Genomic DNA, 26,745 nt, shown 5'->3' with positions numbered 1-26,745 from the left:
GTTGGGGGGTGGGGGGTTCGGGTGTGCATGAATGTTTATTTTTGTATGTTTGTGTTGTGTATGTTGAGGTGCATGTATGGGTGCATGCTTCAGAGTTGGTGTGCTGAGTTGGGGGTTTGGGTCTGTATGGGTGCATGTTTGAGAGTGTATGTCCTGAGTTTGGGGGTGGGGGTTCGGGTCTGTATGGGTGCATGTTTGAGAGTGTGCTGATTTGAGGGTTCAGGTCTGTATGGGTGCATGCTTGAGTGTGTTTGGGGCATAGTCTTTGGTTGGGGGTGAGGGGGCCATGGGGCATAGTGTTTGGTTGGGGGTGAGGTGGCCATGGGGCATAGTGTTTGGTTAGGGGTGAGGGGCAGGGGCATAGTGTTTGGTTGGGGGTGGGAGCCATGGGGCATAGTGTTTGGTTGGGGGTGAGGGGGCCATGGGGCATAGTGTTTGGTTGGGGGTAAGGGACAGGAGGCATTGTGTTTGCTTGGGGGGTGAGGGACAGGGGGCATAGTGTTTGGTTGGGGGTGGGAGCCATGGGGTATAGTGTTTGGTTGGGGTGAGGGGGCCATGGGGCATAGCGTTTGGTTGGGGGTGAGGGACAGGGGGCATAGTGTTTGCTTGCGGCATGGGGGCCATGGGGTATAGTGTTTGGTTGGGGGTGGGAGCCATGGGGCATAGTGTTTGGTTGGGGGTGAGGGGGCTATGGGGCATAGTTTTTGGTTGGGGGTGAGAGACAGGGGGCATAGTGTTTGGTTGGGGGTGGGAGCCATGGGGCATAGTGTGTGGTTGGGAGTGAGGGGGCCATGGGCATAGTGTTTGGTTGGGGGTGAGGGGGCCATGGGGCATAGTGTTTGATTGGGGGTGGGAGCCATGGGGCATAGTGTTGCACTCCAAGAGTGAACTCAATAATAAAGCTAAAACAGGCACAGTTAGGAGATGTATATCCTTTGCTTTTTTGAGGAAACCTGACTCAACGAAGGCCATACTCCTCTTGGGCAACCGAAACAGCAAACTATAGCAGTCCAAAATAACGGAATGTCCAATCAAGGGTCAATAAAATATATATAATTTAATTGAACAGACAATATACAATAACTAAATCGAAATAAATGATAACAATGGAAAATGTGTAGTACAAAATGTAAGTTTGAAATGCAATAAAAATCGTTACCCCTCAAAAACATATTCTTTGTCCATGTGTTTAATTCAAATTGGGGATTGAAAAAGCCTCCTGACATGTCCCGCCTACCGCCCCGCCCACTTTTACTTTTCGGCCCACTATAGCCCTCATGTAAGGTACTTTCGGCCCTCTGTCAAAATCAGTTGTGCATCCCTGATATAGACTTTTGCCTCCACAAGAGGTACCTCAGGTTTCAACCTGGTACGTAAAGCGCCCTTAAAAGGGGCCTCGAGTCGGGACTCAGTACAGACTTTAGCCTCCAAAAGAGGAACATCAGGTTTCAAACTGGTTACAGAGGGGAAAGCTCCAGAAACTGAGACCTCAGGGTGAACCCTGGTACCCCAGCACCCAGCCGAACTGGGCTTAACTTTAGCACCATGATGGTGAACCTCGGAACAATGTCAGAACCCTCGGAGGAATCTATAGTACGTTTATTAGGCTCTTGGAGCACCTCAGGGGAAACCCCGGTGACAGAGCTACAAGAAAGGCCCTTAAAGTACTCCCTTAAGGGGTCAGAGTACATAAGTCTCTGAAATTTCCCAAAAAAGGCATCCTCTGACAAAGAGGCTGCCAGGAAGCGAGACCGAATGTGGTAGTGGCATCCGAGCATGCCAGTCATAGGAAGGGCGGAACGGATTCACACTGTCATGTGGAAAAGGTTGTCCACTGAAAAAAAGATTCCCAGCAACGCCGTCGATAGTGTGGGTGTGAGGGTAGAATCCAAAATGGCCACCGTAGACCACACGGGAAGGCCCTCCATTTTGTGAACATCTGAGAAGAACTGCGCCATATGTGTAGATGAGGCAGTTGACTCCACAGATTGGTCAGGGGACTTGACTGACATTTGAGCTTGACACAAGGATCCTCAGCAGAGCTGGTACTATGTGGCCTTGGATGTTTACTGGACATCCTGTCCCTTGTATTAGCCTCCAAAGGAGGAACCTCGGCAATGCCGGTAACAGAGGAGTTACGGTCGATGACCTCTCCCTGTGCCCCTCAACAGAACTGGTGACTCTGTGAGTGCGCGAAAGTTGAGGAATCCACCTCACAGACAAGACCTTAACCAGCCTTTCAGTTCTGTTGGTACACACCTTAGCCTCGTTAAGAGGAACCTCGGAACAGAGTCCGGTCTTAATAACTCCACCGAGATGGCCCTCGAACCGTGGTTCGGCACAGAAAGCTTCAACAGAAGCCTCAGGGCGCACCCCGGTGTCTGTGTGGGAAGCTCCTGACAAGGAGACCTCAGAGCGAACTCTGGTACCCAACGCCTCAGCACGACTATGCTGGCTATTAACACTTGATCGGCGAACCTCGGATCGTGATCCGGTATAGGCAGGCCCCTCGCGGAAACCCTCAGAGAAAACACTGGTACACCTATTAGGCATGCGAGGTAACTCAGGGAAAACCCTGGTAGCAGAGCTTTTAAAGCCCCTCCCGGACCTGGAGGAACCCCAGGAAGGAGTTCCCCGGCCGGGGTGCCCTGAAAAGTAAGGAACTTACCAGGCGTCTCTTCTTTCCGTCGATGAAGAGTTGGAAATGCGATGGAGGAACCTTCTGGAAGATCTCCTCCCACCGACGAAGACAACACTGAAGTGCCCGGACCGAAAGGGAGTCACAGAAGAAACACAAGTCCCAACAGTGAACCGGTCCCAGACACTCCAAGCAGAGAGAATGGGGATCTGCCCTAGCAAAGCAACGTTCGCATAGAGAGAGGACTATGCGACCGCAGTACCGGAGCAGGAGAGGACAACGGGAAAAAAAGGTCTTCTCAGTGATGCTAGTGCGTCCAGCCCCGACCGCGCGGAGAAAATGACTGAAGGGTGATGCACGGGGCGGAGATAAGGAGGGACGGGTTATGGCCACGTGCGGTACCCCACGTAAAAGAGAAGAAGCACACATTTTCAATTTGATTCTTTTTTACAAAAAGTGCTCCAGTCCTGTCCCATAGGACGGAATGTCCCAAAAGTATGGAGGAAAGGGAACGGGACTTAGGAGAAATTAGAATAACTATCTAGTGTATTTACGTTGTGACTGCTGCAGTTATGAAACTGCTAGGTTACCCCAACCTAGCGTTAAGTAAAAAGAAAACGTGTTGTTCCAAAAACATGCCCGGTCACATAACACATTACAATGAATACAAATATAAAGACTTCTGTATTTTTATTCTGTGGTCAGTGCTACTTTTGACACTTATGCCAACACGTGTTTCTACTGATTTTGTCTTCTGCAGGGAAAAATTAATAATCTCTGTTACACATTTACAACAGTCCGTAGTTAATATTGAGATCATCAAGGAAAAATCACAAAAAACATACGTCCATCCGGACCCCATTGCAAGAAAGTGTCATCAAACACAGTAATGATAATTCCATGTACACAAAACAAAAGATTTGGAAAAAAGAGAGAGGGAGAGGAGGAAGATGAGGATATAAAAAGAAAGAACAAAGAGACAAATATTATCAAACAAGTTGTGGAATCTATAATACATTGATATCTGTCGACTTGTAGAATTTAATATGTGCTTGTGTGTCAATAGCCCCAAAAGAACTTGAAAATTAAATGCACAAAGTTAATGAAAGAGTGATGGTGAAAACCTCATCTATAAAGCATAACCTGATCAATTCCAAACAAATCCGGTAGCATCAAGATCTATTTGGTATACTTGAATCCTATCTTGATATTGTTAAACAAATACTGAAAACAATATGAGATTCAGACGAGCGCAGCTAGTCTGATATAGACCTCTTGAGATAGCAAATAACAATAGAGGATGAGATAAGGCCGTCCAATACACGGTTTAGATTGAGAATAACATTTCTCAGAGAACAAAATTGTTGAATGAGGTGTAAATCGAGGGCTACTCCTGCGAATCTCATATGAGAGTCATTGTCATTACTCTCAAGCACCAAAGTGAAAGTGGGTTAACGAAAATGGAAATAAAATCGTGCCTAGATACATATTATGTGCACTCTAGCATTTCCCATAAGTGTCCAGAGGCCACGCCCGTGTGACCCCTACTTGTAATTAGCTTGCTGGGCTGTGGTTCCTCTTAAATATAAATGTGGAATGTATTTGCTGACCACAGTGAGTCTGCTGCTGGAGTAATTCGATAAAAAGAAATAGAAATGAAAATAGAGGTAAATAAATGTGAGTGTAAACTTATTAGGAACTGCTAATTAATATGCATTGCGGGGTGCAATTGTAATATTATCTTTGGCCCAATTTAAATATCTTTTAGGGTTGTGGCGGTCGGCACTTCCGAAGTTAAGCCGTACGCTAGGCTCTTATTGTACTATGTTCAAGGATATGTGTATTGATCCTCTGCATCGATATCATATCCTGAGCTGCCTGCAGGCACAAGCAAGCGCACAGAGTGGATACTCAATTCAAAGTAAATGTTCAAAAGTAATATGCACACTGGCGCCATAAAGTGATGAGAGAAAAACCTAGCCGGTTTACCTGTTGTGGGTTAGCGTTTCTACCTACAAATATCCTGCTCTGTTCTAGAAAACTGTCCTAATACCACATGGTGAGTATATGAAGTGCTTCCAAATCAGTCTCGAATTCGGAGCTACCTGCGAATCCAAGCAGGTGCACACAATAAATGTCCCATTCAGTGAAATGTATTTAATAAGCATTCTACTTACGGACCAAGTAAAATAAAGGAGTAGACCCTTCCTATTTACCTGATAAAGATTAGCAAATGTGCGTGTAGACGTCTTGCTGCAATCGGGCGGGATTTCCTCGCATCCACTGTTGTCTCTATTGGATAAGTAGTGCAGTGAAAGTCAGGTGATCATGACGCGATCACGTGATTAGTACCAAGGAAACTGCATAGATTGAATGCTACGAATTTGACATTTTATTACTACAGAGTCATAGGCATGTCCCCTGTTTAAATTAGAATCATGATATGGGGGATCCAAAAAATTCATGTAAATCATCAAGTCAAAAAGACAGTCACGTGATCGGAGTCGCATCAGAGAAGCATGCTCTTGTTGCAAAATAAAAGTTATAATAGATATCAACAAAGCCATACTTGCTATGCTTTTTGAATAATGATATCCTAAACAAAATAAATGTTATAAAAAATGTCAACGTAGCCACACTTGTGCGTTTAGGAGGATTTCATTCCTAATAATGTAATGAATTACAAGCGCATATACATTTTATGATATAGTCTTGTACATTTGGCATAGTGATAATGCTTGAATATGTCATGCTACCAATTATGATGATGTAATAAATGTTGTGCAATCTCCGGTTATATGTTTAGGTTTTGCTTAGTGGTGTAATGAATTACAAGTGCATATGTTATGTTATGTTAAAGGTACATATATAGCGTACCGTCACCAACGAAATTGGTCCCCAGGCGCTCTGGCGGATCTGTAAATGAGAAGGTGGGATGGGTTAGTAAGGTGAAGAAGGAGTAGGATAGTGAGGAGTGGTGTACTGTTGGCAGCTTCAACTCAACAGACCACAAGAATTATCTGACTTACTAGATGAAATCAATTCTAAATTAGCAGACTATAGATCTGAAATTAAGCAGAGGAAACTACGAAAATTTAAACGGGACACTTTTGACTATTTGAATGACATAGGGCCTCATTACACGGATGGCGGTGGACCAAGGTGCTATTAGCACCTTGGTCCATGCCGGTAAAATACCGGCACTGCCTTGGAGGAAAGGAGAATTACCGCCCTATTCCAAGGTTGGTGGGGCGGTAATTCCCCCTTCCCCCATTGCCCTTCCCCATTTTTGCCCCATAGGGCATAATGGGAATGGGGAAGGTGCTAATTACGGCACAACAAATTGTGGTACCGTAATTAGTTTCCTGGTCCCTTTGCAGGTTGGTTTTTAACACCTGCAAAAAGCAGGCGTTAAAGTCTCCAACCCGCAAAGGGACCTCGTAGTAAGGCAGTAAGGGTTAACGGTCATCGGTACCATTAACGGTGACAGTTAACCCTTACCACGGTCCGTGTAATGAGGCCCATAGTCTACAATTGGCAGGAATTCTATCGCCAAAGGAACTCTAATCGGGCGAGACCACGACAGGACGGTTCAGCTAACTCAGGGAACAGCAGTGACAGCAGTATAGGGGAACCTATACAGAATCGGGCTCCACAACAGCCAAGCCCTTCAATTCAGACTGAAGACTTAACCCAAAACAGCAATCTAACACCACAAACAACTAATGAACCATCAAACTCAGGTGCTTTTTTAGGCATAAGAGAAAGGCCAGGAGAGGCAGCAAAAAACAGCCCAGAAAAAAAGAACAAATAGATACTGTTAATTTGGTGGTTAATATTTCAAGCAAAACACTCTCTAGTGGCCAATTAAATACACTGAACAAAGGACTATCCTTTGTCCCGACTTGTAATACCACGTTCTTTCATGAGAAGGTTTGCCTACATCGACTACTAGGAAAAATAAGATTGAAAATATTCTTTGACACACAACCCATAATGGAATCTCAAACTCCAATGGATGATTTATTAGAAATGCGTCCGAAAAGTTCTTTTGACCCTCATATTCAAAATTCAGTGTTGTACCTTTTTGAAATAAATGTCCTACTGGATCTTAGTAGAATAAACTATAAGAGGAATACACCATTGAACATCAAAAAAGTCAACTTGAGCACATAGAAAACTTGGCAAAAGATGAATCACTAACCATTAAGCCTGCTGATAAGGGAGGGGCCATTGTTGTAATGGATACCTCATTTTACAACAAGAAATGTTTTGATCTGCTTAGTGGTGAGGGAACATACATCAAACTAGACAATGATCCCATCCTTAAGATTAAATCATTAATCATTAAGACCCTAGAGAAAGCTACACAAAATCAATGGATTAGTGATAACACATTTGAATACCTGATCAATAAATACCCGATTACACCCGTATTTTACGGATTGCCAAAGATTCATAAGGACCGTTTGAACCCACCACTTAGTCCCATAGTCGCTGAGACTGAAAGCATTTTTGATCCCCTATCAGTCTATGTTGATGTGTTACTTCAACCCCTAGTTCAAGTAACTTCTACTTATTTAAAGGACACAACTGATTTCCTTAATTGTTTGAAAGGAATCACGGCCATCAACTCAGACTGTATTTTGTTCAGTCTCGATGTATGCAGCCTTTACACCTCACTACCTCATGGTGAAGGTCTTGAAGCGGTCGAATGGCTAATTCTTAATACAACTAACCTCAATTTGTTATTGAACTACTGAACATCATACTATATAATAGTTACTTCCGCTTTTTAGGAAAATACTTTTTACAGATCTCAGGAACTTCCATGGGGTCCTCTATGGCGCCTATGTGTGCAAATACCTTCATGTTTAAATTTGAGAGTGATCATGTACTAAATCACCCCAAGTGGTCATTGTAAATACTTATTTGGAAACGTTTCATTGATGACATTTTCGGAATACAGTGTGGAAAACATGAAGAGCTTGAATCATTTTTTACATACATAAACTCAGCCCATTCCAGGATTAAATTTACTATGGAAATTGGTAACCCCTCCTTGCACTTTTTAGATGTTAACTTGGAGATTGTCAATGGAAACATCACGACTAATATCTACCATAAACCGACAGATGCTAACAATCTATTACACTTTTACAGCTTCCATCCAAAAGCCATGCTACAAAGCCTTCCGTTTAGCCAAATCCTGAGGCTCAAAAGAATTATCTCAGAGCCCAAGGGCCTAGATACTGAGTGCTCTACACTCATTGCAAGGTTTAACCAAATAGGGTATCCAGATGAAGTACTGAATGACGCCAAGACCAGATCCCTCAATGTCACAAGAACTGACTTATTGAAACCTAAAACTCGTGAGTAAGACATCCCTCTACTATTTATATCCAAATTTTCACAGCAGAGTTTCCAAATCAGTAAGAGTATCAAGAAACACTGGGAAATTCTACACAATGATCCATCACTCTTGAGAGGTTTCCCCAAGGCCCCAATGATGTGTTTCAAGAGAGGAAAGAATCTTAGGGACAAACTTATTAAGGTGAAAGACCATCTAAGGAGAATCAGCAATTTCTAACTACTCTGAAAAAGGGCACTTATCCATGCCTCAGTTGCACACACTGTAATAATATCACTAAGGGAAATGTGCTCAGACGGGCAAGAAAAAAAAACACATTTGTGATTACTCTACCTGCATGACCATGGCATTTGATTTACAACAAACCATATGTGCATATTTACACTTAACAATCATGAACATGAGTGTTAATGTTCTATTTAAATTGTTTCACTGAATAAGTAATATACCCTAGTAGTATATCCATTATGGAGGTTCGGAGACGTTGGTCTTTGTGGCATCGTTGGTCCCATGGACGACGGATTTCGGCCATTTTTCCTTCCAAGATGGCCGCCACAACGGACGATGTGGGTCTGGACAATGCACAACCCAGCACCAGGGACGCTCCGCCCTCCTACTCGAGATTCAGTTTATCTGTCCCTGTTGACAACGCACAGATGTTTTGCTACTCCTCACAGACAACGCTACGTAAGTTCGTATCTAGGGATATCTTTCCAATACGTCTTGCTTACTTCCAAAACTTTATTACACCTAAAGCTGTCCTTTGTTCTTCCCGACTTTCAGACTCTGCATTTCTACTCACCTCCTCTCCAACCACAGAGACTCCAGCTCCCTCTCGCTCAGACCTAGTCAGGAATCCGGCAAGCAGACTGTTAGATTTCTTCGGTACGAAGGATAGCAGTAACAAACACCCCCTGATTCCAACAGTAACCTGTAGTTGACAATTTTTTTTCCCTTATCCAATATCTAGGGATTCCAAATTCAGTCTTTGGACCCGCTTGTTCAACACCTGTGATTGCGGGGTTACAGCCAAGTTCCTCTCTCACAACTTGCAAGGTAAAGACCCCTTACTGTACACTCTTGCTCACTCTATACTCTGTACTGTGCTAACGTAATTGCGTACTTCATCAGGTGGAAACCAGAAATCTCCTCTTCCAGCGTGATACTCCTCCTAATCCTTTTTAAGGGTAACTTGAGAATACTTACCTCCACTTTCTATCACTCACTTACCCTCATATACTTATCAAACTCTCTTCTTCTTTCTCCGCCAAGACCGCCTTCCACCAATCTTCACCTGAATCTTCACTGCAACAGACGACATCGATCCTGCAGTCGCTGACACAGGGTTTTCTTCCTCAGAGGGTTTCCCTGAGACCTTTTCTCTCCTCTGGTCTTCTAGAGGTAGAGAAAAGGGTTTAGGGAGGCTTTCATATTCATCCCCCTGTTGGAGGATATCCGAGCCAGAGAGAAGGATAGAGATAGAGAAGGGAGAGGAAGAGGAGTATCGGTGAGTCATTGAGATAATCTGTCAGTTACCTAACTTGTTCTGAATCCGTAATTGCTACAGGTAGCCTCCATAATACCCAGGACAACCCCTCTAGATTTCATTCCTTGCATTGTCTTTTGGGCCACACCGTCATTTCACTTTTTTTCGCTTCTCCATCTAATTCTTGAAATATATATGTTTTTAAATAATTTTTAAATATATATTTTTTATTATATTTTGTTATTGCCCATCAATTTTCTATTCTTTACCCTCTATACTTACCTTCTCCCTATGATCAAAATACCGTGACTCTTCTATTAGATCTTTCATTTGCTTTTCCTCTTGGGTATCTTTCAACCATTTATTTTCATACTTACTTTGGACATACTATAAAATGGCCCCTGTTGGATATTGAGTAGGATATTTGTGTCCCTTTTCTATTTCGCTCGGTTTCCAAGGTTGAATTTTCACCGGATACGACATTGTATGTGCTCTTTTTTTACCTTTTCTAAAATGGCCACAGGTGTCACCATGGAGATATGCGCTGATGCTTTGCAGTGAGCCCCGGACCGCGCGCCAGAACAATCCGCTTCAGGTAGGCTCCTCCGCGTATACACTTTCACGCTAGGGACACTCTACAAAGTTGCTTACTATGATTTCTGACTACGTGTTCTCCGTCTCTGATCCAGCTGTTAATCTGAAGTTGTCTCGTAGCAGTGAGCACTGGTCTTACTGCATATCGTGAGTCTACGATTTACCTGATTTATTTAAACACATTACCTGATACACTGTCATCGGGGTATGTAGTTGCTGTGGAAACTAAATATTACTTTTTGCAATTTTCTGGTCACCATATTTTATTAAGATTATTATCTTTATTTTTCCATATAGATTTTGATCTTTTCTTGACTCTTGGGAATCATGATGAGCTCTTCTGGTCATCGTTCATTGACCCATTTTGATGAAGATACTCCATGTTGAATGATCTTGAGGTTATCCACTCTTGGTGTAGCGTAATCCATCTCTCATTTTTATTCGCTGCCCTTACCTGTTTTCTCTACTGGCTAATGATATTCTTATCTATTTATTTTTAACCACTGCTTTATCTGGTGTTCTTCTTTTAACTTCTAGGTCAGCAGTTTCCTAGTTTACTCTCTATACTTTATTATATTATTATTTTACTTGTTTTTTTTAGACTGATCATGGCCTCTACTGGCTACTGCATCTTCTTGTAGAATATTGACAGATGAACCTTTCTTCTTATCTTTTGTGCATATTTTAACTTGATTTATTTCAGTCACTGGGTGTACGTTTTGGTCCTGCTTTGCAGTTTTCTACTCAGTTGTAGAATTGGTTACATCTATTTATTTGTAACTACTACTCTATCTACGGTTTCTTTTTCTTTTTATCACCCTATTTTACATTAATGCTCTTTTCATTTAGTTTTTTACAGACATAGCTTACGTATAAGCTATACTTACCTTTGAAATTGGTACAACACGGCTGAACTACAGCCTTTACTTTGAAGTTGTATCTCCAGAATCTTCACATACACTTTACCGGGAAGTTATCCCCTTCACATTCTTTCATCTTAGTGCCAACAGGTAATCTTTACATTTCCAGGCCCAATGACCGTATGTTTTGAATTCTCAATGGTTGGGTTATCTTGGTTATTTGCGAGACTCCTCCCCAGGGAAGTAAATGCCTCCTAGGGCGATATACCATTTGTCATACCTGATCAAGAATGGCTCTAGTTGCTCCACTAACAATATCACTGTACTTATGCATTCTTTCTTGAGAAATTACTTTGTGAAACCATTCAAGAATTGTCTAGGTATATCCCTAAATGCCAAAAATGGTTTGTTTAAATACAGGTATGGATAACTTAGTACTTTTTTATTATTGTACAACAAAACTCTGCACACATGTAATGTAATCTTTTTTACAGTCCGTTTAGGCCTATGAAGAAGAGGACTTTTCTCCTCGAAACGCGTCGCCATTGAAAACGGACCACTGCAAACACTTCCTCCATTTATTTCCTTTTTTAAAACTGTTGCTTTCTTTGGAATTTGTACTTTGTGAAAATATATCTATACAATTTTGTTTTACAAGACTTTTTTGTGTGGAAATCATTATCAACGCTTTAACTTTTTGAGATTTTCTCTATAGACTATAGCAGTTGGTTTATCCAACACAAGACAGTGTGCAGGGGATGGGAGGGTTCAAATGTTGAATCTTCTCTTCTTTCTATGTTATTTGTAGAGGTCTTGTGCCAGGATCTCAGTTCCTGTCCCACACCTTAAAAAATGTTTTTTGACATTTACGAGCTATATTAAAAACCTATCATACTAGGAGTGCACCATTATTGGAATCCTCAGCTTCAACTCGGTAGACACCGGGTGCTGAGCTTTGGTGCGAGTACTGGATCGATGTCAGTCCGCATGTGCTGTTGGTGTGGCTTATGTGTTGTTGCAGTGTGGTGAAGTGCCTGCAGCTTGATTGTGCGAGAGATGTTGTGTGAGTTTTTTTTAGCAAGATCAGTATGCAAATAGTTTGATCTTATATTGGTTAGTGGGTTATATGACATTTAACATGCTAACATTCACAGTTCTCTCTAAGTGTAGTACTTGCTGATCTACATAATTATGTCTAAGTGTGGCACTCGCTAACCTTCACAATAATTATCTAGATATGGGGCAGGCTAATGTTCTCAATTCTAAGTTTGGTACATGCTAACATTCACTTTCCTTTCTAGGTGCGACACAGGCCAAAGTTAGGAATTCCGTCTAGGTGTGGCACATGCTAACTTCCAAGTTCCATCTAGTTGTGGCATATGCTAACATTCACAATCCTATCTAGATACGGCGCAGGCTAATGTTCTCAATTCTAGGTGTGGCACATGCTAACATGCGTTTTATGATAAAGCCATGTACCTTTGGCATAGTGATAATGCTTGAATATGTCATGCTACCGATTATGATAATGTAATAGATGTTGTACAATCACTGGTTGGATGTTTAGGTGTGGCTCAGTCCCTTGTGTGATAGAAATAAGAACAGTAAGTGTAGTATTCATGCTGTGATCCCCACACAATATCATTTAGCAGATGGAAATAATCTGATATAATCAGATTATTGAGATCTGATTTAGTCAGATACCTAGTCAGGCCCAATGTTTTGGTCGCCATGCCTTCTGTCCCCATTAACAAGGAATATAAACATAGCCGGTTTCAAGGAATAATAAGACGAGCATGAAGTGCTCAAGCTGAAGAAAATGACTGCAGATTCAGGTACAAGGAGCCTCACCCAACCAAGTGCATGATATCCTCAAGATTCATAAAAAAAACATTTAGTTTGTGTTTATTTAAACCAAGCGTGGTACATCTCAATTTGCATATCATACGTGCCTCCATTTGGCGTAGCTGTAGTTGGCAATCGCCTCCTCTGATGTTAACCCGAGCTTGTTGCAGGCCTACAAAATGGATGTCCTACTTGTTTGCGAGCTGATGTTCCATTTTGCGAATGTGTTGCGAGCGGCAGTTTAGGATCTTGGCTGTTTAAATGGGAGAGGTGCTCCCGTATCCTGATGCATAATTCACGAATAGTACTTCCAATGTATACTCTGTTTCACACACACACTATAGCATATACAAAGTATTTAGATTTATATTTTATGAAGTCTTCAATTTGAATTTGCAGTCCTCCATGGCATGAAAAGAGCTTGGTTAATGTAAGAGCAAATTGACAGAAATTTCAGTTTCCACACCTCTGAAACCCTGACAGTGTGTTGCTCAGCCAATTGGTATTTGTTAAAGGCTTTGGTTTAAGAAACGAGGGGCTCAGTTTATCCTTAAGAGTCACATTTTTAGTAAAAAATTAGTTTTGGGTGTTTAGAAATATATTGTAATAAATCTGGATCTAACTCCAGGAGATGCCAGTGTTTTTGTAATATCTTATATAAACAATCACTGTCCTGAGTGTATTTAGTAATAAAACTGATCCCTTGTAAAGCTGCTGGTTCACAAGACGGTTTCTTATGCAAGATTGAATCTCTATTGAGAAGGTTTATTTTGGTTACAACCTTCTAAATATACTTGGAAGTTTGTTCAAAAAAGTCCATGTTGAGGTTAGCCAGGGGAGGGGCATATTTTGCTCCTATGGCTACACCACTTGTCTGGCGAAAGTACTGGTTATCGAATAGGAATTGATTATGGTTGAGAGTAACTTTGAGAAATGACTTGATCATGTCGATATGTTTAGTGTGTGATGCTGAATGATTACGATATGCAAAATCAATAGTGTCCAAAGCAAGATTGTGTTGTATCAATGTGTATGGAGCTTTCACATCCAATGTACCCAGAAAATAATGAGATTGCCACCTTATAGAATTGATTATTGGGAGAGTTTCCGTGGAATCTTTAAGGTACGCTGGTAAGATAGGAACCAGATCTTTGATAGCTGTCTCTATATATTACGATAGGCCTTCTGTTGGCAAGCCCAGTTCACTCATTATTGGTCGAACACCAGGGAGATGAAGATGCGGTTTGTGTATCTTAGGTAAAATACACATTGTCGGAATCACTGCATTAGTTCTATTGCAAAAACCATTTTCATCATCCGTGATTAAGCTTTGGAAATGCCAGTCATGAATGAGAAAGGTCAGTTCTTCGACTGTTTGCCTGGTGGGGTTACTTTTTAATTTGATATAGAACCCAGATGTGGATAAATGGTCATTTGCCATTTTCAGATAGTCAGTTTGGTTCATTAAGGCAATATTTCCGCCTTTGTCAGCCTCCTTGATTACAACATTGGAGTCACTTGCTAGGTCTCGTAGGGCGGTCCTCTCCACATGTGTGAGATTTAATTTATGGCTGGCAAACCTGTGCTTAGCACGGTCAATGTGGTGATGTATCTCACTGGTCACTGCCCGATAAAATGTATCTATCACGTTTTCACTGGTAAATGGTGTAACGAAATTGGATCTTTTTTATGTTCTAAAATATCCAAATTCCTTTGGTGAATACCTAGTCCTTGTAATTTTGTTGTGGACTGAGGTGTATCTGTGGTTAGGGACATTAGTAAATGAGTAGCTTCAATATCGGCTATTGTGAGTGTAACAGAGATTATTAATTTTTCCCTGAAGATGACCAAACCAGTCAAAACACGTGTTGGCATAAGTGGCAAAAGTAGCACTGGCCAGGCAAAAGTGGCAAAAGTAGCACTGACCACAGAATAAAAATACAGAAGTTGTTATATTTGGATTCATTGTAATGTCTTACGTGACAGCGCATGTTTTAGGAACAACACGTTTTTTTCTGTTTAATATCAGACCATCATTAATTTCTTCCATTCTCTCTAACTTTATCGTGTATGATGAGTCATTACATCGGGGCTCAATAAATATGGGTAATTTCAGCCGCTTTTCCTCAGTTTCTGGTGATTGTATTCTTGAGTATTTGTCATATTGGTTCTTGTCCATACCCGACTGGTCTTCTTCTTGGGTTACCTCCGATTGACTGCTGGATTCTCCCCGTGAGATATCTAAGTCATTATCTGAGATATCCTCAAAGGATAGGTCAACAGCTTCATTATGAAAAGTTTGACCTTCTTCATATTCATCGAAAATAAGTAATGAGGCTTCTTCTTTATTAAGTGTTTCTTTGCTGGAACATTGTATATCATCTTCTATATAAACTGAGAGGTCCATCAAAATTTCATGTTGAGCTTTTTCCTCGGTAGTTAAGGTTTTAATACAATCTTTGGGAACTGTATATTGTTCCTTTGTTAACAATTGTTCTTTTTTCTGTATCGCTGTTTTTCCCAGTTTTTGTTGATGTTGCATCCCCGTCGTAGCAGGTGGAGTCACATTTTTCAGAAAGACCCTCGACCCTCTTTTCATTGTTTTCGTTGTCTTTGAGGATGTGGGCCCCCTTTTTGCTTGATTACTCTCACTCTTCGGGTGGATGTTATTCTGGTCGTTCTTAAACCGGTCGAAAATAGGAAAAGATTCAGGTGCTTGTGTTATAGGATAGGCGCTCAATTCCAATTTATTCTGTGCTGTTTCTTGAACTCTTGCTCCGGATCGCTTTTCCCTGCAGCTTTCTGTGATCGTGGTATGTTATCTTGTTGTTTCTGTATTAATTATCTTTGATTTTCTAGTGTCAAACTTATTTTCTCGGTTATAAGTTTATCCTCTAGATCTGTTCGTGGATTCATTAAGTGAGGTGTGGCAATTTGGCTCTCTTTTTCCTATTTGTTGAGTTGTTGTGGGGGAGGCCTTTGCATTAGGTATGTGTATCTTTCTTGGTAATTTCTGGGTTGTTTGTTCAAGAGTATCTCCAACATTGCTGTGGTCATAAGCGCCTTGTCTGACCGATCATTCCTGGCAATGTCAAACAGTCTGGATTGCCATTGGTTTGATATTTCGGCTTCCGTGTATAGTCTGGTCTGAATTTTGGTAGCAAATGATTCTAGATATATTTGTTCTGTATGAATTAAAGGCAATAACATCGTCTGATCTTTGATCGTATCTCCAATTGTTTCATAGAGTTTGAGAAATGGCACAAGTGCATGACTCGACGCTGCCATCAGCATATTTTAAAATTCGATAATTGTGGTGGGGATGCGGCTGGCCGCATTGACACTTCGTTCTCGTAGTATTTTCTCGATCTCTTTCCATTAAGATGCTGCCATTCCGTGCATCCACAATGTCTATTTCTTCTTTAATTAGTCCAGAGTTCCGAACTATCAGCTGCCTACATGGCGTTGTTCGTGTCATGGTATTAGATATAGGATGTATGGGTGTGGAAGTCATAGCATATTCCAGCAGATTTATTTTCGCTGGTAGTGGCATGCCAAAAACTTCCTTACGTTTTTCATGATTACTCATTAAAGCTTCTATCACTGTAATGTCCAGTGATAGTCGCGCCACGCGCCTATTATGTATGGTCGGTGGTAACTCAGAGGCAAACATTGTTTTATTCTCTTGCTCAAATGTGTGGTGCCATAAGCGTTTCGCCTGAATGGCTCTGTTTTTTGGTTCGTTACTGGCATTGTATTGCTCTCCATAAAATGGCATTGTGTCTCTTTATCAGAGATCTCCCTTTCCTCATTATCAATATGTTGTGCCAGCTCCTGTTTCAGGCTCGCCATTTGTAGGTCGCTCTTTGTGGTGTCATCCGAGGCTAGCCTATCGCCTGAACCGTCTTCCTTACTCCACTGGGTATATATCCAATCCGCAGCTTTCTCCCATATCATGTATTCCCACTTGTATTGATGTTGTGCTCTCTTATCGTTAATGTTCTGTTCAGCCACCTTGGCGGCTGTGGGCTCGTTGAAAGCGGCTTGTTGGGTGTCGGAGGGCGTCTGGACTGGCTTTTGTCTGACTGGTCTTTTTTTAATGTTTTCAGTTAACCGTCCACCCTCCTCCGCTAGGATCAGGGTCTGCTCACGCCACGGCTTGCTTTTAAGCTGCGCCAGTGCACTCACCTTTAGGACTGGTTGTTGATCCAGAGTCGAGACAGCCTTCACTGCCATCTGTTTGCATTGTGACAATTGTGGTTCAAGGAGGGAGGAGGCACGGGATTGGGGGAAAGGGGTCAATTGCAAAAAGGGTCTTTGCTCGATGTCTCGTGTGTGGGCCGGTGGAAGCCACCATATTCGGACCGCCGAGACTGCTTACTGCACACTGAAAACCACTAATCCAGATGAAAGGGATCTAAGTCCCAACAGTCTGTAGTGAAGTCTCTGAAAGAAATGTTTTAATTGTTTGTATCAGCAGATTAGAATGTCAGGCTTTGCCAGATCGCAGGCTCCAATGCGGCAAAGAAGAAGCCCAACACAGTCTACAGAGCGTGTTGCCTAGGGTAGATTAAAGTATGAATAACTTTCTGCAATATGAAAAAAAAGACATGTGAAGCCGCGTGTGCAGTCGAGAAAAGCTAAACAGCTGCTTGCCAATTGCTGTTGCAACGCCACTTGTACTTATGCCTGTACTCCAGTTTCTAACATGTACAACCAATACAAACAGTTACAGACGTGTGAAGTCGAATTAAGGGAAGGAGGAGCCACTGGAGCCGTTTGCTGCACGCTATTATAGCGTTATGCCTTTCCCGTTCCCAAGCTTGGCAAAGAAGAAGGAATGGCAGAGTGGGATAGTTGGTGAAGACAGTAAAGCAAACTCGCTGCCACGCAGCTTGCAGCCTTCAGTCTGAAGACTGTAACACTTCGCGATCCGCTTCGCGTGTGGGCAAGTCTTTAGGCTCAAAGATGCAGGCGGAGCCTGTTTCACGGCGTAGACACTCAGGGAGGGAGGGAAACAGCGCGTAGTCCGCAGTTCGCTGTAGACTGGAACACTTAGCGTCCCACTGGAAGTATTATGTAATTCCAGCCTCCTTCCGCTGATTCCATAGGAAGAGAGTTCGTATGATTCGTAATCTAACATCTCTGTGCATTATATATACGTCTGCAGCTGATTCATACATGATTGGCCATAAAGTCTGTTCTCAATGTGATTACCACTTATAGAGGCCATTAAATAAATGGTACCCTGGGTTAGTAAAAGTGTTTAATGTATTAGTAATTCTGGGTAATTCACACATTAATACATCCTCCCGCAAAATAACCAAGGGCTAGAGGCCCCCGGGCTCAATAGAGAGAAAAGTGTTCCCCAAATTAACTGTATATGTTACAATTTTTTTGTCCAAGCTTTTCATCATGTGTTTTTGTCATTTACTCACTTCCTAGTTATCAGAACACTGGATACTAATGGATCAATATAGACTAATGTGTCTTCTTTGCTTCTGAAAAGGTAACAAACAAGGAAGAAAGCAATGCCACATTGTGTCATTTTGATCAACCAGCTGGAATAAACCCGCCTGCTACCATTAATGTTTGTCGTTCATAAATCTGCACTCAACTGCAAATCCCAAACCACGTGCTTCCAAGATCCCGCAAGCAGCTATCAAACACATTTGCCATCACCTATCGCGAATTTCTCCCATTTCTCCGAAGCGTAACAACGTCAGAAGTGATTAAAACATGCCATCCCCACAATATAATAGCACATCATGTGCAGCAATACAGACCACCCTTCACTTCTTGGCCTGCTGCCAGAACACCGGTGCTCAACAGACTAGTGCCTGTTTGCTGCAAAACAAATATCGGACATGTCAGTAGTATTTGTCAGCAATTAGAATCAATACAATAACCATGCAGTGAAAAAGGTTCCATGTGTTAAAATCCTGGCAAAAATGGCCGCGGATGCAAAATATCGCGGCAAAAAGGTTTGTGGTTTTGCCGCTGCAATCCATGTAAAGGCTGCGGGGGACACCCTGCAACCCCCGGACCCATTATACCATTTAAATGAAATTGGGGACACCCCCACAACCCCCGCTCCCCTTAAATAGCATAATGGGGTACACCTTTACCTGGTCAAACCACAGCATTTTTGCCGTGATTTTTTGCACAGGCAACATTTTTGCTGCGATTTTATCACTGCATACCGTGAAAAAGAGGTGAATTAAAAAGAAAATTACGAAAGAAATTTAAAAAAGAATAAGTACAGTTTTGCACAGCAACATATCTCTAAGAATTGATTAAGTAATGGCGAGGCACAGCAACATTAACACATCTGTGTCAAAATACCCACCCTTTTTTGCAAATATTACATCCTATGCCCCCTCCTATTTCCTAAACAAGTGCATGTCCATAAGTCACAAAACAAAATAAAGGAGATGATAAACAGCCATAATAAATTGGACAGGCATCAACACATAATCTTTGATTTCTCGGGCATAGATGCCTGGAGGAATCTGCCCCCAGTAAGCATTGGAAAGGCAGGTAGAGCTATAGTCTTCTCCAAGATAATAGGTCCAGCCATGTAGTAGCAACACCTTGACTCGGAACAGTGCTCACTCAATTTCCTGACATGGCCCAAAAATTCCATTTTAGCCAAACCTGAAACTCTCACCTACTGAAGCTGAACAGATCATCTGAGTAACCCCGTACTGCTTGTCCCCATGGTTCCACAACTTAACAGGAATCCCCTTGGAGCTTGTGCAACTCTCCATCAAATGGCAAATGCACAAATCGGCTATACTCCTATACCCATTCCTAATAATAGGTAATATTCTATCGTGGGGAGAAAAAGATGTTGGGACACAGTATTTTAGACCTATGAAATGGAGAAACTGTATTTTTTATTATTGCCATCTGTCCAATTAATTAAGTCAGACGCTTAAAGATCATAATTGCACTGAAATAAATCATGTGATGCCATAAACCCTGATTATTTTATCACATTTGTAACGCAATGCTCCAGCTCAACTGGAACTTTTTCAAATACGAAGTTCTAGAATATTTATCTTTGATGATTTACCTATTCCAGGAACTATGCAAAGGCTTGGCTTATACACAAACATTTGCTTAGTTGCCTTTGCTTGTTCTAACCAAACACACCACTTCATAAGCATAAATCAGAATGTTCGGTTGACTTTGTAATAAATCTAGTCCTTTATTGCTGTGCCCCCCTTATTTCAATATATAGTGGATGAATATAACAATGGAATGGCTGTGGGAATAGGGGACACCCTACCTGGAGCTTCTATTGGTTACAAAACGCTTAGTTAAATGATTATTGATTGCTTTTGAAGTAATCGGATATGCAAATATATTTTTGTTCTTGCAATAAACTACTTTGTAATGGCTTATACTTTCCAGAGAAATGTACAATAGGTTAGATCACAGATTTGCAATGATACAGACAGCCTAGCAAGGAATTATTTTCAATGTGAAAAATCTTACAGCATCCTATTTGGAAAGACATTTTTTTTGGAGAGGAACACTGCCTATGTGCAACGTGTGGTACTAAATTAGCAATTCGGCTCTTAGATTTAAACAAATATTTTACGCTCAATATTTAAAAAAATAGAGACAATGAGATCCATATAAAAATATATAATAAACAGGTTCAAGTAGACATCTGCATTTGCATTCATCTCACATGGGCACTTATTCATCTATGTTTATTATGGCTGACTATACATAGCAATGTTTAAACTAACATTTAAAACATAAATTATCTCTATAGTTCTAGTATACTATGCAGTTTGTCTCTCCTTATAGATTTACAATATTTTATTGAAATCACACTGCCCACTTTTTTTCTTTTGGAACTAAAATTACATAACTTATATATTGTATAGCATTTTGATATGGTTCTTCTTCTTAATTGGCAACATATCTTAATGTCACTCTAACAAACACCTTTCTCTCCATTTTGTGGCAGAGGAAAAGATTCCTATGGTGTTCTGCATGGAGCTAAACTCAGTGTCTTACTAGTCTATTGGGCTCTGTATTGAAAGTCTATTCTAGAACTGTAAGTGCTGCGCGTTTATGTAGTTTAGGCTTTTCCTAGGATCTTATCCAGAGATTTGAGTCCTCATGGTCTCAGGTTTGCAGAGTATTGATATACATTGCTTATCTGTAAAGTCCTAATATGATATAGCTATAACATGAGCCTCTCGTCCGCTAAATTCTATCTCTGATAACGTCCTAACTCTTTTGCAGGTAAGATGTTTTATACCTGAATTGTTACAAAGCGGTTTCTTTTTGCATGTAGGTCCTAATCAGACTTATCCCACTACCGCTCAGAGACGGGTTTATTCCTGCAATACCAACCATTACTTTTCTTTCTCTTTTGCTGTAAATCTGTGCTCTATGCTTCTCCCCTTTCTGTGCTTTATGCATTATCTCCCTACGTCCATAACATGGTCAACCATGCTATAGTTCATTAAATCCCTTCTCAATATTTCACCTGTACTTTGATGTTTATATTTTTTCTTTCCCCTCACCATTACCCATTTTCTTCACTTGTCCCCAGTCAAGTCTACTCCTTCCCTTATCTCTGAAGCCTAAAGCATCCCCCGCCAAGGAACATATCTCTGGCACCACCCCTCCCTTGCACAATCCGCACATTCATCCAAATCTAGGTAACATCCCTCCATGTACTTGCACTCACACAAGGTTCTGTTGAACCGGTACTGCCCTCCCAGCTCTACATGCTGGCCTGTTCTTAAGTGCCATGTAATGAGAGCACAGGGGCATTTGTGTGTGGAGCAGAACCTTACATTCCCATAGTGCTAGGATGTGTTACATTGGACTGTGATGTTTAACTTGATTGTAGATGTGTACAATTCAGTTGTCTGAAGTCTGTTGGCAGGCTTATCCTAGCACCTCAAAGGACTGCGATTCACAGGTTGCACATTATACATCTACTGTAAACAAATACATATTATACAATTGCCATGTGTGAGTAGCTTAAATCGTATGTATATAGTGTGTTTGGGTGTAAAGTTTGACAACGTTAGTGCAGGGAGGTTAGTGGAGCTCCTGGTGGGCCATGACAATGTCTTGATAGGCCATGACAATGTCTTGATAGGGGTGCTTCCTGACTGACCTCGGTAGCGGTGGCCTTAGGATAAAGTACATGTGAGTGTATGTACTCAGCTATCCCTCCCCCCTGTGAGATTGTACCTCTGGCAGTGAACAGTAGGCAGTGGTTGATCCTTGATAATAGTGGGGAAACACAGTGAACCCCATAGATAGCATGCAGCAGTGGGTGTCAAGTAGACTGAGAGGAGTGGAAGCCATAGGGAGAATACAGCAGTAGACACCAGGTATAAAGTAGATGAATTGAGGTTTGTAGTTGGCATTCCAGAGAGGGAAGATTTCTGGTGCAGGGGGGTCCTTGAGAACAATTCTGCATTCTGTGACGTCCACGTGCAATAAATATGAACCAGTAACCTGAATTATATTGGGCATCAGAGAGGAATAACCCTGTAGGACACTAATTGCATTGAGCCCCAGGTGGCCAAATTGCAGTGGGTGGCCAGGGAGTAGTACATTATAAGGTAGAAAGTAGAATGATGATCAGGTCATTGACGGGCGCAAACCAAGTTCCATATAGCAAGGCATAATACAATCTAGCAAGACACGAAAAGGGCATAGCAAGGCATAACAAAGAAATTGAAGTCATGGTAAAGCACACAAATCCCTAACATGGCAAAGTTGTCTGGAGTCCTCCCCACACACTCCTACCACTGGCCTCTGCAGAAAGCTGCCATTTCACTTTCTTACCTATACCATTGTCAATATCTCTCTCTCCCTAGGCATCCCCGCCCTCCTTCTTCCCATCTCCTTCTCTGTCGCTCTCTGATAGATGCAATGTGTTTTGTGGCCAACAATTATCTGGGAATTGGCAGATGACAGGAAGAGGCAGTCTGGTGATAACACTCATACACATAAACATAGCACTTAGAGTTATGAGCGACAAATACATTCAGCATGCATGCGCGTTGCCTGAGATGTGGAAACCCCACGGCCTCCCTTCACCTTCCTTAGTATGTTGGCTGGTATTCTGGGCGTCTTCTGAAATCCCACTGTAACTAGCTGAGGTACTGCACTCAGTGAGCCCTGCTGGGACCGTTGCCCATCAGGCAACGCCCGTCAAGGAATGCAAGCGTTTGTCAGCCATTCGCCAAGGGACTGGGACATGACCCAGAATCGCTTGTTGTATCTCCCAAAGTCTAACCCAGTGCCTCCGAAGGCCTCAATCCCATCTGTTGCAATGCATGCACCCACTAGCTAAAAAGGAATCCCCACACCCACCTGCCTGTCCCTCTCACCAGGATGTGAACTGCATAACTTCAGTTTCACAATGATGCTGAAACACAGCAGGGGGCTCTTTAGGGGGTATTTGATGAGATAAGGACCTGGCATGATAAAATGTGGAGCATGGATTCCTCAAAGTCCCACCAAAAGCCTGGGTTCAGTGGCTGCAGGAGGGGGAAGAGAAGCATGCTGACACAGATTTAATGTAGATTGTGTGATGGGTTGGGGCTAAAATGGTACAGTCATATTAAGTGGCAGTATCCATGATAAGGAGGGGACCATTTGCAACACCGGCTCAGTTCATTCTGGTCCAGTGCTTAGCAAGAACCCCTCAAGAAGTGATGTCAAAGTAGTTTTTGATATGGAATCATGATTCCGGCAATATTTATTTATTTATCGATTGTTCGCTTGTTATGCACTTATACAATAAGAAGATACTGGGCCTCATTCCGAGTATGGCGGTAAGGGATAGCGGCCACCGGTAACGAGAACGGTGGCGGTAATCCCTTACCGCCATACTCCGAGTTCCCTCTGCGCCCTCGCCCTTAACGCCTGCTTTGAGCAGCTGTTAAAGTCGAGGGCGCAAAGGGGCCTCCAAGCCAATAACGGTGACCGTAATGAACGGTCACCGTTATTTGCATCTTCCCCATTCCCATTGAGCCCTATGGGGGCTCATTTGGGAATGGGGAAGAGCCTTGGTGAATGGGGAATTACCGCCGTGCCAATCTTGGAATGGGGCGGTGATTCCGCCATCCACCAAGGCGCTGCCCTTCCGGGTACGGCGTCAACCAAGGCGTTAATAGCGCCATTGGTTAGCGCCGTACTCGGAATGAGGCCCACTGTTTCAAAGTGCCCACAAGGCAGGGAGGGAGCAAGGGTGGGAAATACATTAAAAATACAATATATAAGAGCAGAGGGGGGGAAACGTAGAAGGTACGAACCTACTATGCCTTGTGAGTATTCAGAAAGTGCAGGTGCAGCAAGGAAGAGGAAAGAAGGGGGTAAGTGCTGGGGAGTCCAAGCTCATGGGTGAGCCACAGATGAAGTGCTAGGAATAGCTTCACCCGAAAAAGTAGGCCACTTATTAAGGTTCCTACCCTGCACCTCCCCAGTGCGGCCGAACACGACAGGTGTAATTCAGATACACCGCCAGTTCTGCATCAGTCAAGTGACTGGTAGCTGGCAATTGTACCCCGAGTACAGCCTGAGAGTCTCATACAAAGAGGGAAAGGATCGGACCAGGCTGCAGGGCACTTCACTCGAGGAGTGGATGCCTGGCTCCTGGTGTGGGATGCATAACTTCCTGTGCAGTATATGGGGTTTCCAGTGTGGTGCTACCCAGGTAGCAGCAGATCTCAGGGCCAGAAACCAGAGATGAGCACCCGCAGGGAAGCAACAGTCATTCTCCTGCTATCTCATAAAAGGCCAACCTTTGACAGACCTCGAATGTTCACGGTTTATAGTGATTGTTTCGAAACAAAAGTTTCGAATCACTAAAGTCTCGAAATAAAAGGTTTGAAAACAAAAGCTTCAACATGCTATTTTTAACATGCAAAAGTGCATTTTTATCGAAACCAATCTGTCGACAATAGATAAGGACTGGTTTCAATAGAAATGCACTTTTGCATGTTAAAAGTAGCATTTCAATGCTTTTTTGTAACTTTAAAAGGTTATATGGAGCTGTCCAGTGCTGACATTTCGGCACTGGCCAGCCCCTTGTTACAGTTAAAAGTTTTTGTGTATATTGGGGGGTTCCCCCGAACCCCCCACCCTCCACGCCACCCCTCCCACCCCCAACCCTAATCCCTAGCCCTGACCCCAACCCTAACCCTAATCCAATGTAACCCTTAAACTAACCCAAACCCTAACCCTAACCCTATTATAACACCTAAACTAACCCTAGCCCCAACCCTAACCCCAACCCCAACCCTAACCCTAAGCCCTAACCCTAAACCTAATGTAACCCCCCAATGTAACCCTTAAACTAACCCAAGCCACAACCCTAACCCTATTATAACACCTAAACTAACCCTAGCCCCAACCCTAACCCCAACCCCAACCCTAACCCTAAGCCCTAACCCTAAACCTAATGTAACCCCCCAATGTAACCCTTAAACTAACCCAAGCCACAACCCTAACCCTATTTTAACACCTAAACTAACCCTAGCCCCAACCCTAACCCCTACCCTAACCCTAACCCTAATGTAACCCCCAATGTAACCCTTAAACTAAACCAAGCCCCGACCCTAACCCTATTTTAACACCTAACCCTAAACCCAACCCCAACCCAACCCTAGGCCCTGGCCCTAACCCTAATGTAACCCCCAATGAAACCCTTAAACTAACCGAAGCCCCAACCCTGCACTAATACTTACCTGCATTTAGATACCAATTTAAATTTTTTTGGGAAGAATGACTAGTTGAAAAAATGACTATTAGAAAAAATGTATTCTCAAAAATTGCATTCGAAAGTTTTGCTTTCGAAAAAATGACAGGAAACAAATGTTCACAATGAGCAGCAGACGTCAGAAGCTTTGCTATGGACTCCTGCATCACAGAGGATTCCTGCACACTTTCTGGAATACTGAAAGTCACAATAACATCTTGGTAGAGGAAGCCATAGACCAATTCTGCCCTTGAGGATTTTGTTTTTATGTTACTTTTGAGACTTATCAGCTTCATCATCACTTGTTCTTTTTATTGTGCATTCCTCCTTAAAGATTTAAGGAGCGGTGTGCAGATCAACAGGTGTCCCCATTTCTAACCAAAGGTAGGTCATAGGGCATAGAGGAAATGGGGACGAGAGTAGAATGCTTTACAACAAGAATGTGTGTTCATTGACTATCAACATTGCTTCGGACACAAGACCCCTTAAAGAACCTCTATAACTCATCGCCGTGTGTTTGGTACTGTGCCCCTTCCCTAGACAAGAAGCCTACCTAGCCCAAGTTGTTATGTCAAGGATGGGTGCATTTTGGGATTGGGGCCTTGGGCCCAAAATATCCCTACCCTGAGTTCGCACTTCCATCAGGTTAGCACTATCTTGACATCATGGATTGCAAACATATGGATTTACAGCAAGACCATATCTGATCCTGCTTTCTTAAGCCAAAATACATTCAGAAATAGGATCAATGACTTAAGTGTACTGTGAGGTCTATATGCGTAAAAGGAACCAGTGCCTCGCACATTCTTGCCTCATGTAAAGGGGCAGAAGCGGTACCTCTAGCAGTTACCTCAATTACCAGAAAAAAAATACTTGGGCCCCAACAAAATCCCTGCCGCAAGAACAGAAGACACAACCATAGGGCAACATTCACTGTCTTCATTATCCAACAAAACTGACAGGGATCACACTAGAACAGCATTTCGTTTCCAGAGCTCTCATCCCCCAAACGTGTATCACACCATTTTAACCATGAGTGACATCACAAGAACAAGTTACGTCCTCCAATGCCTATAAGGCATCAGGATTGGTCAGTTTAAGTAAACTACATATACAATGCATAGGGGTTAGTGCAGTTATTGGATCACCATATCTGGTGGCTCCTCCTGGGACCACCTCTACATACAAAAAAAT

Source organism: Ambystoma mexicanum, chromosome 12, assembly GCF_040938575.1.
Source record: "Ambystoma mexicanum isolate Mex_15411 chromosome 12, UKY_AmexF1_1, whole genome shotgun sequence".
NCBI classification, from domain to species: domain Eukaryota; kingdom Metazoa; phylum Chordata; class Amphibia; order Caudata; family Ambystomatidae; genus Ambystoma; species Ambystoma mexicanum.
This window is presented reverse-complemented; position numbering follows the sequence as displayed.